General features: G+C 51.7%; 1 protein-coding gene and 1 long non-coding RNA gene across 9 annotated transcripts in view; both read left to right on the plus strand.

Moving 5' to 3' along the window:
* The window catches only part of AUTS2 (activator of transcription and developmental regulator AUTS2), a 1184853-nt gene that overhangs the window by 859480 nt on the left and 307640 nt on the right, over positions 1-17733 (plus strand).
* LOC146404412 (uncharacterized) lies at positions 9202-15741 on the plus strand. Its single transcript, XR_014840360.1, has 2 exons — positions 9202-14588; positions 14901-15741. It is a non-coding gene; the product is annotated as an uncharacterized LOC146404412 (long non-coding RNA).

Below are 17733 nucleotides of genomic sequence, written 5' to 3' on the forward strand. Positions count from 1 at the left end.
CGAAAGGCAGCTTAACTTGTCCAAAGGATTTGCGGTCATCGCAGAGCACCTCATTCGTGTCCAGTGTGGGACATCTTAAACTATTACAGGTGGCCTTGCCAAAGTGATTTTCCTAAGATTGGAAGTTAATAAGCTCAGCCATGGCATCTTTCCCTCATGGTTCACTCAACAGACTTAGCCCTCCCTATGTGCTGAGCTAAGCACTGTCCTGGGAGCTAGGGATGGCGAGATGACAAAGACATAACAAGCCTTCAGAGATAGACGGTCTAATTGAAGAGAAAGCTGAGGTACCTTGATGAATTATTAACCTCCCCCCCGCCCCGCCCCCGGCCCAGTGTGTACGGAGCAATGGTGTGACATCTGAACCACGCTGTCCAGAAGAGGCGTCTGATCCCGATCTTGCTGAAGCTGCGTGGATGTGGATGATTGCTAGGGAGCAAAGATGGTGCCGATAATAGGCAAACGGGGATGCAATTTGCAAAAAGCAAAGTGTTAGCATATGGAGAGAAGCGTGTAAAAGAGCGAGGTTCAGAGTTCCTGTCGTGGCTCAGCAGAAACGAATCTGACTAGCATCCATGAGGAAGCGGGTTCGATCCCTGGCCTCACTCAGTAGCTTAAGGATCCAGTGTTGCCATGAGCTGTGGTATAAGTCTCAGACGCGGCTCGGGTCCGGTGTTGTCGTGGCTGTGATGTAGGCTGGAAGCCGTAGTTCCGATTGGGCCCCTAGCCTGGGAATCTCCATGTGCCCCCGGTGCCGATCTAAAAAGACCAAAAAAAAACAAAAACAAAAACCAAGGTTAAAAGTGGGGAGAGGAGCCGTGGGCCATGTGAGTGTAAACGCAGGTTGATATAAACAGCTGCCTATAAACAGACTTTGGTGAGATAAGAATAGACTTAACCCAGACGGGAGCCCGCTGGGTACTTTATGTTTGTGAAAGGCACATTGGATTTGACTTTTTGGAAGAGAATCCTAGGAGTGGTGGGAGGGCGAGGTGGAAGGGACGGAAAGCCTTTTGACCAGAGAGAATGTTGTCGTCGTAGTCTGGGTGAGGGGCCATAGAGACGGAACTAAAGTAATGAGAAAGGAAGGAGTGAGATTTTGGGGCGTTGGGGCCTTTCTGAAATGGAGTTGTCACGGTTTCGTGACCCCTGGGATGCGGGAGCCAGATTTCAAGTAAAGCTGACTGAACATCATCGATTGGAGGCTGAGAACGAGGGTGCGGGACGTATGCCTTCAAGGAGGGGCTTGCAGGACCCTCCGCTGAAGGAGTTCAAGTGACTGTGCTCGTCGAGAGTCCAAGAGTGAGGGGAACTGTAGGTTAGTGTCTGGGAGCCCAGGAACCTTCTGAGGATCGGAGACAGTCAGAGCAGGGGGAGACCAGCCAGAGCAGTGGGAGTGGGTCTGCATCTATCTTAGGAATAAATGTGTGTGATGATGATAACTGTTCAGAATAAAATAACTGGATATTAACCATTGCACCTGATGCTTGTTTATCAATGATGTACGGGACGACTATTTTTTTTGTTTGTTTGTTTAGTTACGGCAAAGCACCTACAACGTAAAATTGATCATCTTAACCATTTGTCAAGCATCCATTTCGGGGGTGTTCAGTACCTTTGCACTGTGGTGCAACCTGTCCAGTTTTTTCCTCCCAGGGTGTTCAAGCACCATATGCTCGCTCATTTCAACGTCGTGACAAACACCCTAGGGGCGGGAATGTGCAGTCTTCCTTTTACAAATGAGGGACTCAGAACGGAATGACCTCAGGCAAAATCTGATGCTGTGGTGATTAGATTTCCGCGCCTTCTCTGAGCTGTATAGGACTTACACCTCATCATCCTTAGTGACGCTGTTTTATTTTATTTTATTTCATTTTGTCTTTTTAGGGCCGCTCCCATGGCATATGGAGGTTCCCAGGCTAGGGGTTAAATCAGAGCCACATCTGCAACCTACACCACAGCTCATGGCAACGCCGGATCCTTAACCCACTGAGTGAGGCCAGGGATCGAACCCACAACCTCATGGATACTAGTCAGCTTCATTACCACTGAGCCACAGCAGGAACTCCAGTGGCATCACCTTAGCATCCAACTTCCAGGGGACCCCATGGTAACTCCCTTGTATCCTCAGACTCCACCGCTTTCTTTGATCAAACCAGAGCAGATTCATCCCTGGAGCTCAGCTTCCATGCTGCTGTTCTGCAGGTGAGAGGGGCTGCTGCGCGTTTCTGGAACAGACAGGATGAGACGGGGGTTCACGGCAGTCCCAGCTGGGGCTGCTTGTCGTCGTCGGGGCCTGGCTGGCCTGGCCTGGCCTGTCAGAGTTGGAAGGGCCCCAAAAGACTAGAGGCCCAGCCCCGGCTGCCACCCACAGAGGCAGAGGGCCAAAGCAGCGGTGTTGGTGGCACCAGAAGTCATCTGCTTCGGGCCACTTGGGAAAGGTTTTAGAGCGCAAGTGAGGTGGGGGGCTGCTTCCATTGGCTTAAAATAAGGGAAGGAAAACAAATGCCTCACCCAGAACTGTTTTAGCCCTTTCCCCCTGCACACGCGTCTCCTCGAACGGGAAAGGAGATGGTGCAGAGAGAGGAGAGCTGGAGCTCCCCCCACCCTCCTCGTCCTCTTTCCTAGAAAGAGGAACAATCAGCCTCTGAAAGCTCAGCTAGACCTGCTGCCCGCCGGGCGACGGCTCCTCAGCCTTCTCTAAGCCTGCAGAGCGTCCTCGGCAGTGGCAGTGGCAGAGTTGCGCCGGGGGCACCGCAGGCCGAGCACTTTCCAGGTCATGACCCCTGGGCACCAACACGCTGAGCCACCTTGACCTTCGGAACCAGGTTCACACAGCCACGGGCATGACTGCTTAACAGGTACCAGAGGGCCCATCTGAGGCAGCAGTTGGCACCTCACTTCTAACATTAAGATCATCCTTGTTCCCTTGCGGCGCAGCAGGTTAAAGATCGGGCATTGTCATTGCAGTGGCCCGGGTCACTGCTGGGGTGTGGGTTCGATCCCTGGCCCGGGAGCTGACACGTGCAGTGGGTGCCACCAACCCCCCAAAAAAAAGAAAAAAAAAATTAAGATAATCTTATAAGAAAGCATGTGGTGTTTGGGGGATTTTTTTTTTCACTATTTTTATTTCGAAATAATTTAAATTTACCGAAGACAGTGTAGGAAGTTCCAGTATACCCTTCACACAGCTTTTCCTAATGCTCCACCTTTTAAAACCGTAGTGCAGTTATTTAAATCAGGAAATTAACCTCCATATGATGCTGTTAGCTCAGTTACAGACCGTATTCGAAGTTCAGCTGTTTCCCCAAAGGGTGTCCTTTTCTGGTCCAGGGCTTCATCCAGGGTCCCACATGGCGTTTAGTTGCCTCCTTCCGTCTGGGAAAGTTTCTCCGTGGCTCTTTGTCTTTCATAACCTTGACTTTGTCAAGAGGCCAGGCAGGTTATCTTGTGGCCTAGCCACCCTTCAGTTTGGGTCTGTCTGATGTCTTCTCTTGACGAGATTGAGGTTACACCATTTTGGCAGGAAAACCAAGGGAGTGAAGGGCCCTACTCAGTGCATCACACCAGGGCGTGTGTGAAGGCTTCCTGCCGGTGACAGCAACTCGGATCACTCGGTTCCAGCGACACCTGCCAGGTTCCTCACTTGAAAGCGACTATTGTTTTCCCCGCAAATTAATTAAGATCTTTCGGGGAGATATTTTGAGACCATGCAGATACCTGTTTCTCCCCATAGCTTCACCCTCCATCTCTGTGCTCGTCCATGCTTCTTGGCCTCGGTAATTGTACTGTCGCCGTTGCCTAATGGTAAGACATGTGCTTTACACTGACCGGGATTGTCTGTATCTGGTCCAGCTCTTCACGATGGCCAGCCTGTTGCAGGGAGCACGTGAGCTGTGCCCTATGCAGGCCAGGCCGTAGCTTCAAGAGGTTGGGTCCTGAGGGGCCCAGTGGACGTCAGGCAGCCTGAGATCTTGAAAGCAGACGGGCAGAGGAGATGCCTAGGAAGGCTGAGGTGGGGAGGTCACAGTTCCAGCGCCATCAGGATGGCCTGTGCGACTCAACCTTGGGAAATGTACTAATGCCTCTGAGCTGCTGCTGCTTTTGTGTTTTGTTTTTTAATCTGGATACATCTAGAATGACATGGCCTGTAGTAAGTACAGAGTGTATTTCAGATTTCAGTCTCTTCTACACTGTTAGCTCCACCACCGCTTTCCCCCAACCCCATCCTTACCAAAAGCCAAAACCGTAGCCAAACAAAACAAAACAAACAAACAAACAAACAAAACAGCTCTACACACGTTAGCATTGAATCCATTACAGTCAAGTCAGTCATCTCCCCAGGAGCAGATCTTAAGAAATGGGATCCCAGGAGTTCCCACTGTGGCTCAGCGGGTTAAGAACCCTACACAGTATCCACATAGTCACACAGTTAGGATGTGGGTTTGAGCCTTGGCCTTGCTCAGTGGGTTAAAGATCTGGCATTCCCACAGGCTGTGGCATAGGTCACAGATGTGCTCAGATATGGCGCGGCAGTGCCGCTGTGACTGTGGCGTAGGCCTGCAGCTCAGCTCCAATTCAGCCCTTAGGCCGGGAACTTCCACATGCCACGGGTACGGCTGTAAAAAGAAAAGGGCATGGCCAAGGAGGAGGGGGAGGGAGTAGGATGGACGGGGAGTTTGGGGTTCGTAAATGCAAACTATTGCATTTGGAGTGGATAAGCAATGAGGTCCTGCACAGGAAACTATATCCAACCACTTGTGATGGAACATGATGGAAGACAATATGAAAAAAAGAATATATATAAATAATATATATATAAAACTGGGTTCCTTTGCTGTACAGCAAAAATTGACCGAACATTGTAAATCAACTATAATTGAAAAAAATTGAAAGAGAAAAACAAATGGGACCCCAAATGGGTGTATCTTGAAGAAGCAAAGATCAGAGACATGAATCATGGCCATGTCATCAGTCAGTGGAATTTGGAAAGGAGGGCCCAGTGAAGAGATTCAGCAGGAAATCACCATGCTTTGGAGGAGCAGGAGATAGCTCCCCAAAAGCATGTGATGGGCCCACAAGCAAACACTGATGACAGAGGCAGCCTTTGTTATCTATATATGTAGATGTCGCCAAGGTTCTCTCTCTCCCTAAACTCCATTTTTCCTTTTGAGGAAGCTTTTAAGTAAATTCCCACTGAATTTACTCCTATTGCATAGAGTATGGTTTTTTTAAAAGCCCACTGGGCCCTTCTCTCCCTCCCCCATCCTCCGCATCTTGGACTTGCAGCCCCAAGAGATGTTGACACCATTGAGGCTGAAAGAGCCTCATGCGTGATGTGTACCAAGGAGCCGCTACCTTTCCAGCCCCAGCCGGTGTTCAGAAGGTACCATATGCTTTGGGGCCAAGGGCACCGAGGACCCTGCCTGCCAGGCGGCTGATCCCTGTGAACATGGGCTTTGGGAGCACTGCACCTGCTCACTGCCAGCAAAACAGCGAGGGGGCAAGGGGCTATGGTAGGTGTGCTCTCTGAAAGATGGCAGCATCAAGGTGGGGAAGCTGGAGTCAGGAGACGGGCCAGCATCTGTGGGTCCCCAGAAGTCTCTCATGGTCAGAAATGAGCCATCTCTGCGTCCTTCCTCTGCGTATGACAGGGAGTTGTCATTGAGTGTCTGGTTGCAGTAACAGAATGCCATCAGTGGCTTTGGCACTGTGTTCATTTCCTGTGGCTGCCGTTAAATGACCGCAAACTCAGTGGCTTAAAACAGCAGAAACTTCTTCTCTCACAGTTATAGAGGCTAGAAGGTCAAGGTTATTTCCACTGGGCCAGAATTAAGGCTCTAGGGCAGAATCTTCCATCTTCTGGCGGCTGCTGGCCTTCCCCTGCTTGTGGCCACATCACTCTGGCCGCCGCCTCTGTCCTCACCTGCTTTCTCCTCATGTGCCTGATCTCCCTCTGCCTCTCTCATCTCAGGGCCTGTGGGATGGGTATAGGGCCTATGCCCATAGTCTGAGATCAGCTCCACATCTCGGGATCTTTCACGGAGTCACATAAGCAAAGGTCCTTTGTCCTTACAAGGTAACCTTCACAGGTCCTTGCAGAATAGATGCAGGGCGGGCAAGAAGGAGGCAGGTGGTCCAGGGCCTTTTGCATCTCTGAGGCTAGAACAGTCCATTCCAGGGGAAAAGGGAAAAGCAGGTATCTGGTAAAGAGGGCCTGGGTTTCCCTGATTCGTCATGATTGTCCCTGGGAGCTGGCACTGTGCTGCCCTAAGAGTCCTGTTAGCAAGAGAGAAGCGGCAGAAACAGCTTGTGGGTAAGCAGAGAGCAGTGCCAGCCACAGCGGCTGTGGGTCTCCAGACCTTCCATGCGGTCGTGGTGTAGGCTGGCGGCTACAGTTCTGATTGGACCCCTTGCCTGGGAACCTCCATATGCCATGGGTGCGCCCTAAAAAAGACAAAAAGACCAAAAAAAAAAAAATGAAAGAAAGAAGAGAACCATGAGCTCAGGGTCAGGAAACCTAGGTCAGGTGACGCCATTGTTACTCACTTCATGCCTTCTTGACTTCGGTAGACTTAGATGTAAAGCTGGTCTGATACCTGCCTCCCAGTTTGTTGTGTGGAGAGTAAGGGGTGTGCATGGTGCAGGTGCTTTAAAAATAAAAGCCAAGATCCTTCCTTGCCCAGCACGGAAAGGCCACAGTCAGGCTGGCTCAGCCGCCTCGGCGTTGGTGCCCCCGGCCACTCACCACCAATTCCATCCTCATCTAAGATGCACAAACCCCATGGCCAGACGCTTATTTTAATTAACAGGGCCTCCTACAAGCCTTTACTCTTATTTTGGTGAAAGGGAACTCTCACTTAGAGAGAGTGTACTTCTCATCCTGGTAAATCGTTGTCAGTCCTCGCGATACTTGCTGTGCTAACATCTGTCCAAACGAACACGTTTGCTCCTAATGCAAGTGTCACGTGTAATTGGGAGAAATTCTGTTGTCATGGAGCATTAATTAACGCCTACTTCCTGTCAAGCGTCCAGCCAGATTTCCAACCCACATGGAGAAGCTGGGAGACCTTGGAAGGGTCGGGGCGAGCGGTGCGAAGGCAGGGCGACCGCTCCCTCCAGAGGCAAGTCTCCAACCCCCCCAGGTGCCCCCAGCCCGGCCTGCAGGACTCCCGTCCCCCACCTTCCTTGGCCTCTCCGGGGTTTCGGCCTCCCTCGATGTCGATTTTTAATCTGGTTCCACCTGGCTGCACACATCAGTCGGCTGGGAGCCCGGGCGTGTGGAGTGTGATTTGCTCCTGGCCCCAGCCCTGGCCCCCTGTGGCCTGCCTTGGGGACAGAGGCCCTCCCCCGGAGGCCCAGAAGGTGCAGCTCCAGAGTGGTCTCCTCACACCACACCTCCCCGCCCCCGGCAGCTGTTCACTCAGGTCTGTTTATTAACATCCCCAACTTTGTTCAGATGTCCCCTCCGCAGAGGAGGACTCTGTGTGTGAGCCTGAGAGGGCGACAGTGCTGTCTGGGTGAGGAGACAGCCCGACCCTCCCTTGGCCGTAGACAGCACAGCGCCCTGCAAACTGCAGCAGCTGTAGACCCGGCTCTGGCCTCCCAGCGGGGTGCCCTCAGTGTCCTCATCCCTAGGAGGGGTCCTTTACCCACCCGACGGCACTCGCTTATGAAGTGGGGGGACGAGCTCCGTCCACGCGTGGTGCGTGGAGCTGCCACCGTAACGTCCGGAGGTCATGACGGTGCTCCGTTCTCGTTTCTTTGCCTCCACACCTCGGCCCGTGCTCTCTCCCTGCGAGGGGCCGGGGTGGCCTTTCTGCCCGAGGAGCGGCAGCCCTGAGCCCGCCAGGGAGCCCGGTCACAAGACCACACGGAAGCAGCTCTAACTTCCCTTGTCCGCATCCAAGCAGTCGTCATGCGGTGACCTCCAGTCACCTCCGTTCCTGGTGACTGGAGGTCTGGCGACCTAGGCTCTCCGACAGATGAACTGTAGCATGTGTGGGGTCCACCCAGGTGGGTGACACGCTGGTCTCCCTCCCAGGGCTGTGTCGCCACAGAGATGTCCATGCAGGATTTCAACAGACCAGGCTCCGGGTAGATATGCCTAACTTGGATTTCACTGAACGCTGCATAATCTCTCTCTGATGATTGAAATCCTTCCAGCCTCTTCAGCATCACTGTGTGGAGCAGCGCATTTCCCAGGGTCCTCAGTCTAAGAGGTGGCGGGGGGCAGAGAGCTTTGCTCAGACACCCCCGGGACCCCCTTGTCCGCCTCTCAGTTTCCAAGGGCCCTCAGGCCACACTCCTCGCCTCTCCAAGAAGAGCCCAGAAAAGGCTGAACGTAAAGTCTGCCCGCCACTGGAGGGCTGCTGCTTTGTAAACATGCGCCCTGGAGCTCAGGCTCCCCCAGCCCCTTCCGAAGGCCGAGGCCACCCCACCTTTGGGGACCCGGGGCCCGGGGCGCCCAGGTTGCCACGGCCCAGCCCGAAGTGGCCCACGGCCACGCTTCCGTTGCCAGCTCATGATTTCCTCTGCCTCCTATAATTTAACCTGCCCACATTGCTAAACTTCTGTATAACGCGTTGCTGTCAGGATGTCGGGGAGAAATGATAAGCCTCCCTGAAACAGCAACCCCCGTTCCACGCGCAGAAAATCGCGCCGGGGGCCCCCCAGCCCCGCTCCTCCTGCGCGTTTTTCGAGATTTTTAGCGTGGCCTCTCACGTAGAGAGAATACCCCACTCCATGACCCCAGCCTCTTGTTAGCGGATAGATGAAATCTTTTCTTAAGCTGACGCCCTTGTCTATTATGTTTTCAAAATCCAGGGTTGCTCCTGGATTCTTGGCTGGCTGCCAGGCGGCCGGGCCCGTGAGTGGGTGAATTGCTCCTTGAACAGGAAGTAGCTGCTTTTAGGGTGAAGGAAGGCGGGGGCGTCTCCCACCTCCCTCCTCAGAGTTCATGGATGGTTCCAGGCAGCGGTGGGAATTTATTCCTTTGCCCCTTTTCAGGAATTTCTCCTCGGGGGCCACATCCCATAGGACTAAAGCCAGTCGCCAGCAAGCCGCTGCCTCGCTTGGTGGGTGCCGTGTCACCCGGAGCTTGGGCCGCTTCTTGACGGCAGGGCTGCTCTGTCTGACTGCAGTGTGGACGGCTGTGGGGAAGAGCTCAGAGGTGTTCATCTCTGCGCAGAGGACGTTTTAGGGATCTCAGAACGGCTGCCTGTCCCTCTGCAGCCACTCCCAACACCGGCTTGTGGGAAACAGGACAGCCTGCATGCTGCATCGGGCGGCTCATGGCGCTTCATCGGGGTTGTGTGGTCTCCCCTGAGGACGGAGAGCTAAGACCAGCCTCATTTACCCAAAAGGGGAGGAAGGACAGATGCCGTACTCCTACCCTTGTTTGTAAGTGCGTATTACAAAGCCCACATGGTAGAGTTCCCACCAGGGCGCCGTGGGCTAAGAATCCGACAGTAGCGGCTCCGGTCAAGGCAGAGACGTGGGTTCAATCCCTGTCCTGGTGCAGTGGGTTAAAGGATCTGGTGTTGCCGCAACTGTGGCTTGGATTCGGTCCTTGGCCCAGGAACTTCCATATGGGGGTGCAGCCATTAAAAAAAAATGGGGTTCCTGCTGCGGTGCAACAGGATGGAAAACATCTCTGAAACTCTGGGACGCAGGTTCCGTCCTCCGCCCAGTGGGTTGAGAATTTGGCTTCTCCACAGCTGGCCTGGGGACTCCATATGCGGCAGGGTGGCTGGAAAAGAAAGAATGGAAAAAAAAAAATCCACATTTTAGATCATTAGTCGTGTGGCCTTTTCTCCCCTTTGCCTTGTTAGATTCTGAGAGAACAGTTTTGTCCCCTCACGGCCATGAGTGATGGGAGAATGAGGCCCGCTGACCCTTCACGAAGGGGACGCGCAGGGTAGCTCCTTGTTGTTGGACGCCTCTAGGACAGGCTTCCAGGAGAAATGGAAAGACCTTGGGATCTCAAAGCAGGGGGCGTCCACTCTGGGCGTGAACTGCATGTCGCTGCAGAATTCCTGGCTTGTAAGTGGACATGTGTGTCCTTTGAGCCCGAGTCATCAGGGCAGCAGCTAAGCGGTACAAGCCCTGGCTCTTTTAAAACTCCAGTCAGGCTGGGTCCAGGGAAGCATTTTTGCCAGGGTTCTCGGTTCCTTTGGGGGCACCATCCCACTATGTCACCTGAGCCTCACCTCAGACAAGGCACTGTTTGTTTTGCGCAATTCAGAGTCCAATCACCTGGACTTCACTACCTGCAAAACTGAGGTCATAAACGCAGCGCCCCAGGCTCCTTTGCAGCTCGGACGTGACCGGCCACGTATTGGCACCTGGCAGCTTCCTCCGTGTCTGTGGGGGATGCGCCACAGTGTGGCCTCAGTAAGATTCTGTGTTCAGCTTAAGGGGGCAGAGACAGACGGTGTGGCAGCGGGTGTCCTGTGCTCCAGGCACTGCCAGCCCCCGCCCTCAGCATGCCCTGGCTGCTTCGTGACCAGGAGCCCAGAGTTTATGGGGAAGATAAAAACTCTGAGGAAGGGGGAGGGGAGAGGCTGACACTGAGCAAATCCCCCACCCCACCCCCTTTATGGAGCAGGCACCGGGCAGGTGTTAGTTGGGTAGACCCTCACCACGGCCACATGAGGTGCGCAAGAGGGACGTGGCCTCTGACCAGTGAAGCTCAGAACCAGGATTAGAAGCAGGCACCCAGCTCTGAAACCTGCGCTGTTTCCTATGTTGCTCCATCTTCTCTCGAATTCCCCAGAAGCCTTTGTGCCGTGCTGCAGGAGGCCCAAGGAGGCACTGGAGGGGGGGGGGGAGGGCTTCCTGGAAGTGGCGGCAGCAGAACCGTATCCTGAGCGATGCCAGGCTGAGCAGGGTGCCCACCTTGGCTTCTGAAGCACAGTCAGAACCACATACCCGCTGGGCACCCAGGTGTTGTCTGGGCCTCCACTTCTTTGTCAAATGGGCTCAGAGCAGCCGCATTACAGAGTTACAGTGTGAGCAGACTTGGGAGATGCCAGCTCTGTGCCTAGTTGGTGCCTGGTCAGTCCTGCATTCTGCACTCTGCGAAGGCGCAGACTCACAGAATGATCCAGCGTGCCCAGGAGAAGCAAGATTGGTGCACCCAGCAGCTAGGGGAAGGGAAGCGGGTAAGTGGTGACAAGGAGTCTAGGAAGGCGTTTGGTGTCAGGTCAAAAAGCACCTGGAACACCTGCTGGATCAGCTCAGAGTTTGGGTTTGGTTTGATGCGATGGGGCGGAGAAATGGGACGGTGAGGTTTTCCATGGGGGAAGCAGCAGATGAAGATCAGAAAAGTCACCCTGAATGGTCTGTGTGGCTTAAAGACAGAAAGAGGAAGGTCTTGTTCCCGAGGGGCACGGCGGTTGTATAACTCCTCGGCTTCTGGAACAATGCCTCTAATAATAGCAGTAGGAACACCTTGAATTGCTGCAGAAATTAGCTCCCAAAATATTTGTACTTACTCTCCCTTCAAAGCTTGAAACCACCTCCTTGAGAGGGGCAAGACACAGGGATTCTTCTCAGGTACGTACCACTGTGAGCCTGCCTGAGTGATTCCAGGCCGACTGTGGGCCCAGCGGTGGGATCTGAGTGTCCACCCCGCCCCCAACAGGCTTCCCACCGTTTCCTCTCACCTGCACATCCTCTCCCAGCCTGCACTTCATCCTCTCCCAGGCACTGTCGGTAATGATAACGCGGATGATGCTAATAATGAGCAAAGGAACAGCTGTCGTTTATAGAGCATTTACTTACCACGCGCCAGGAACTTGCTGCTGGTTTTACTTCGTTTTGTGTAATCTCTTTACAACCAAAAAAAATGCAAGGTAATGCGATCACTTACCCAAGAACACATGATGAGGATGTGGGCCTTGGGGTGGCACCCTTCCTGGGTCCCAGTGGCTCATTTGCCAGGTGAGGCGTTGTCTGTAATGTCACACAGTCCTCCCTGGCGTCCAGGGGCGGGTGGAGGTGAGCGTGGGTTGTTAGGACATCAGGGGCCTGACCTGCTTCAACTGGAGTAGCTTGACTTCTGTCCGTTTCATAGATTTGCCTTTCTCCAAAGACTTGACTTAGAAAAAAGTGTTCTTCAGGTAGCTTTTTAAAAATTGGGTTTTTTTTTTTAGGAGTTTGTGTTGTGGCTCAGCTGGTTAAGGACCCGACATTGTCTCTGTAAGGATGTGGGTTCGATCCCTGACCTCGCTCAGAGTATTAAGCATCCAGTATTGCTGCGCTGTAGGTCAAAGATGCCATTTGAATCCGGTATTGCTGTGGCTGTGGTATAGGCCTCGGCTGCAGTCCCGATTTCTATGGAAGTCCCAGGAACTTCCATGTGCCACAGGTGTGGCTATAAAAATAATAATAATAAAATAAAAATACATTTTTTATGTACCACATCTTCTTAATCCATTTATTTGTCAATAGACATTTAGGCTGTTTCCATGTCTTGACTATAGTGCTGCTGTGAAAATACAGGTGCATGGAGTTCCCGTCGTGGCACAGTGGAAACAAATCCAACTAGGAACCATGAGGTTGTGGGTTCGATCCCTGACCTCGATCAGTGGGTTAAGGATCTGGCATTGCCGTGAGCTGTGGTGTAGGTCATAGACGCAGTTTGGATCTGGCGTTGCTGTGGCTGTGGTGTAGGCCGGCAGCAACAGATCCGATTAGACACCTAGCCTGGGAACCTCCATATGCCTCGGGTGCGGCCCTGAAAAGACAAAAGACAAAAAAGTGAATAAATAAATACAGGTGCATGTATCTTTTTGAATTGTAGTTTTGTTGGGATATATGCCCGGGAGTGGAATTGCTGGATCATGTGATAGCCAAGGGGGAGAGGGGAGCGGGTAGGATGGACCGGGAGTTTGGGGTTAGTAGATGCAAACTATTCCATTTAGAACAGATAAGCAATGAGAAGGTCCTGCTGTAGAGCACAGGGAACTGTATCCAGTCTCTTGGGATAGACCATGGTGGAAGATAATACAGCAAAAGGAATGTATATATATATATATGTATGACTGGGTCACTTTGCTATACAGCAGAAATTGGCACAACACTGTAAATATTTTCATAAAAAAGGAAAAAAAAACATTTTTTTAAAGCAATTAAAGGAAGTTGGAATGATAGGTAACTATTAGGCTGGCCAGGTGGGATAGGTACATGATAAAGCAAATTTAATAAAATGTTAAGTAGAAGGACACCGGTGTCGGGTATGTGGGGGGTGTTCGCTGTAAAGTTCTTTCCGCTTTTCTGTGTTTGAAATTTTTCTTGATAACATATTACTGAGTAGGTGATTTCCCAAGACCCTTCCAGATTTTTTTTAAAATGCAGCTCCCTGTGTCCCATTGCTGTCTCAGTGTACAACTACGAGAAGGCACAGACCTGGATCCCATGTTGGGCTGTGCCATCGTAAAAAACTGAAGAAAACAGAGCTGAGGAAAACAGAATCTGTCCTCAGTCACTTTGGTCCCTAGCTACCTACTCGCGACGTTGGAAGTGACCAGTTTGGTTGCTTTCAGACACTCCCCTGGAAAGCTGTTTAAGTCTGTAGTTCTCCGGATGAAAGAAGGGTTTAGGCATAAAAGCATCTCCTGTTTCAGGGCAGTGAGTCCTTTGGATCCATCCCCAGTGGAGGTTTCTTAAAGCTCTCCAGCCCCAATAAAGACACAGTGTTCCCATTCACCCACCTTGGCAGAGGCTTAGGAAGAAAGAGGCGAGAAACACTCACTCAGTAAGACCTAGAAGCTTTCGCAAACCCCAGCAGAGGGCACAGTCTTTACCCCTGGGGCCTGGTCCTAGCACTTTGTTACCCTTCTTCCTCCCGCTGACCTCTTCCTGCAGCCTGACAGGGCGATTCGTGCCCCTTTGCCAGGGCCGCAGAGCACGTGTTGCAATGTACAGTGGGTGGACTTTGTCCAGCCAGTTATTAGAGTAACCTTGTCAGCACTTTCCGGGGAGTTTAGCAGGGAGTTGTGCCAAACTAAGACAAAGCTGCGCATTGAGCAGCCTCGGATGGCTGATGAGCTTGGGAGTGCCGGTTAATTGACAGGAGCTGCACTTGTCAGTCTCTTCAGGCCATGGAAGTGGATCGCTTGTCTTTTCCTCCCTTCCGCAGGCCTTCCTCCTCCGCTTGTTGGTGGGTTCAGCATGGCCTCGCCTCTGCACCCAGCACACCTCCCACCTTTGTTCTTGTGTGTTTACTGAGGAATTCGTCTCACGGTGCTGGGATGGAAATGGTCTATTAAAACACTCAGGCAGGACAACACGGAGAGGGAGGAAGGAGGATGAAGGCTGGCAGAAGGAGGGAGGGAGTCATGTGCTGGTTTAATTGGTTCTTTCACCTAATGGTATTTTGTCAATTAAGGAGATACTTAGAGAGAGTGGAATTAATCCATATGGGTCAAAAGCAGCTATTAATTTTTAATCAAAGCAAAATGTTCAACAAATTGTGGCTCTGCTCATACCAATGCAAGCTTGCCACCAGCCTCTTCCCGAAGGATTTGGAGGCAGTCCCAAGAAAAAAATGGGGTGGGGGATGCTGTTAGTTTAGAAAAGATGTGCCAGAGTTCCCGTCGTGGCGCAGTGGTTAACGAATCCGACTAGGAACCATGAGGTTTCAGGTTCGATCCCTGCCCTTGCTCAGTGGGTTAACGATCCGGCGTTGCCGTGAGCTGTGGTGTAGGTTGCAGACGCGGCTCGGATCCCCCGTTGCTGTGGCTCTGGCGTAGGCTGGCGGCTACAGCTCCGATTCAACCCCTAGCCTGGGAACCTCCATATGCCGCGGGAGCGGCCCAAGAAATAGCAACAACAACAACAACAGACAAAAAAGACAAAAGACAAAAAAAAAAAAAAAAGAAAAAAAAGAAAAGATGTGCCTCCTCGCATAGCCCCCCTCCCCAAGGTGAGCTCCTCAAAGCTCCTCCATCCTGGTTCTTCAGCATCTATTGCAAATCTTGAGACACAGTAGATACCCACGGATGTTGCTCTTCTGGGGCTCTTTGAATCCCCATCATGAATATCGCTCTGAGGCATTTCCAGAAGGTTTTAGGCATAGCATCTATCCTCTAGGAACTTCTGGTCTGGTCGAAGAGGTATTGGTGAGGCCACTACAGAGTCGTTCGGAACAACATCTGAGCAGGTGCCACCCTGTGTGACAAACCGTATGAAGGCTGGCATGTGTTGGGCCGCCACTGTATGCACTCTGCATAGACCAATTCCATTCATCTCTACCATGACGCAGTGCAGGAGGCATCATTTTTTCCGTCCCCATCTGAAAGGCCACTGGGCGCAGAAAGTTTAGGTAACTTGCCCAGTGTCTCACGATTACCGGTTGGCCTGCTAGAGGCTTGCATTACCCAGTATTGTCATTGCCAGCGTGATCCCAAGAAAGCGGGTGAGAGGCAGTGCTGACGGCTCCTGGAGGGCGGTTAAAGGATGAGCTGATGTTTTTGGAGTTCCCATCAAGACACAGCAGAAATATGACTGGTATCTATGCGGATGTGTGTTCGATCCCTGGCCTCACTCCGTGGGTTAAGGATCAGGCGTTGCCATGAGCTGTGGTATAGGTCACAGACGTGGCTCAGATCGTAGGTTGCTATGGCTGTGGTGTAGGCCAGCAGCTACAGTTCCGATTCAACCCCTAGCCTGGGAAGTTCCATATGCCTTGGGTGGAGCCCTAATAAAAGCAAAAAAAAGAAAGAAAGAAAAAAGGATGAGCTGATTTTGGAAGGCACCGGGGAGACATACTCGATGTAGGAGGAATGGTCGCCAGCCCAGTTTGGGGGGACAGGAGTGAACTTCTGGGTAAGTGGCATATGAGGTTGGCCAGACCATAGTAGAGGCCGGTTAATGTACTTTCGGGATCTCTAAGGCGAAGGGGAAGGATTTTTGTTTAGGCTGCCCTGAAATTTCTTGTGGCCTGTAGGCTGTTTCCCAGTACAGGGGAAGCTCCCCTTCCCCCATTTCATTGGGCATCGTGCCGTCTTCATTATCACTCTTACCTGCTCTGCCTCCCTCCATCTGGCATCTTCCTTTTCATTTCTGGCATTCTTAGCTTCTTTGGCTTCCCATTTAAAAAAAAAAAAAATAGGAAAAGAAAAAAATCAAGAAGGAACCACCATCCAGCCTCTTTCTACCAACTTTCAGAGACTGAATGAGGCTTTCTTTAGCCACTTTCTTGTCCCCAACCCCAATTTGGCTCTTGGGCTTTGAGAGGAAAAAACAGCAGGAGGACTTCGCCACAGGGATTGTTCTTTTGCCTCCGCCTGCTGACAAGAAAGCTGACCATCGGACTCTGCTGTTCCCTGACATTTGTAGTGATGTGATTTGGGGGCATCAGAAGGACTGTATCCCCAGGGTACCTCTCCAGGCTGCTGACAGCCTGTCACTAGGGGACAAAACCTCTCGTTTCCCACTGAGAGATCAGGCTGCAAGTGCAGAAAGCCTGCGATGGGCAACAGGGTGCATTAAATTCCTTCACATTGGCTGGAAGGAGCTGGGGACAAGTCGGGAGAGGTGAACCTCTTTGAATATTTTCTTCTTTGCTTCCTAGGGACTTTATCACTTGGCGAGTCACTGGGCTGATGATAATTGGTGGTCATTTGCTGGGAAATCCCAGGGGACTCTGCCATGTCAAGAGAGATACTGGGGGGATAGAGGTCCCGTATAAAGAGCACATGCAGCCCCCACATTCTGGAGCAGTCTAGTAGGTGTTGCCGTAAGCCAGGGACGTAATCAGGATTGCCACCAGGATGGTGCCCAGAGGCGCAAAGCTTAGAGGGGGCCTGAACAGGTGTGTCGTTCAGCCCAAGGGAGGCGAGCCACAGCTGTCTGCACACCTCAGTGCAGCGGGGCGGGGAGGCAGGAGGAGACACACTGGAGTGGGGCAAAGCCTGAAGACGAGACAGAGATCAGGGCAGCACTGAGGCTGAGGTCTTGGACAGGAGCTGGGAAGGAGGTGGATGGAGCAGGCGGTGTTCTCATCATGTCTTCAATACCTGGAAGGGAGTGGAGAACACCCACGAGGTTGACTGCATGGTTGATGGTAATAGCGTTAGACTCTTAACCAGTAATGAAACGCATCTTGTCTAGAAAAATAAGGTTCCTCAAAAGGATATTCACCTGAACCAGAGGTCCTTCATGTTGAGCAAGAGGAAGCACTCCTGCGTAAAGCAGGGCACCAGCTGCTACGGGAGAAACAGTTGTGTCCCAGGGAGGAAGACCTTTTTGGTGCCTCGTGATTAATATTAGATGATAAACTCAATCATATAGTACTTCTGGTCTTGCCTATCAATCTTTAAAGGCTCAGAACATTGGAATAGTGAAATTCAGTGCTTCTGTGTGACAAGCACCTTGACTAGTCACATCTGTCAATTATGCACTCACTCATTCTTGCCTTTGGCATAGCTGATGAAAACCTACTGTGTGCTAGGTAGTAAAGTGGGCTTTGGGGCACAGCGAAAACAAAAGGGACATGTTCCCTCCCTTAATGCAGCCTTTAAAATCACTGCTCTTCTGCATTGGTTAAGATTTTCTTGATGGTCAAAGACATGATTAATTTTTCAGCTGTCCGTGCGCATATGAATAAAATGTATAATTTCCATTCACACCTGAAGAATATGTAAATATCTATTAAATAAGATGTACTGATTTTTTTTTTTGTCTTGTCTTTTTGCTATTTCTTGGGCCACTCCCGTGGCATAT

This window comes from Sus scrofa, chromosome 3 (assembly GCF_054392235.1).
Source record: "Sus scrofa isolate SSC_HxYL_T2T_F1_AM1 chromosome 3, Sscrofa_HxYL_maternal_Yorkshire_Landrace_v2.0, whole genome shotgun sequence".
Taxonomy (NCBI): Eukaryota; Metazoa; Chordata; class Mammalia; order Artiodactyla; family Suidae; genus Sus; species Sus scrofa.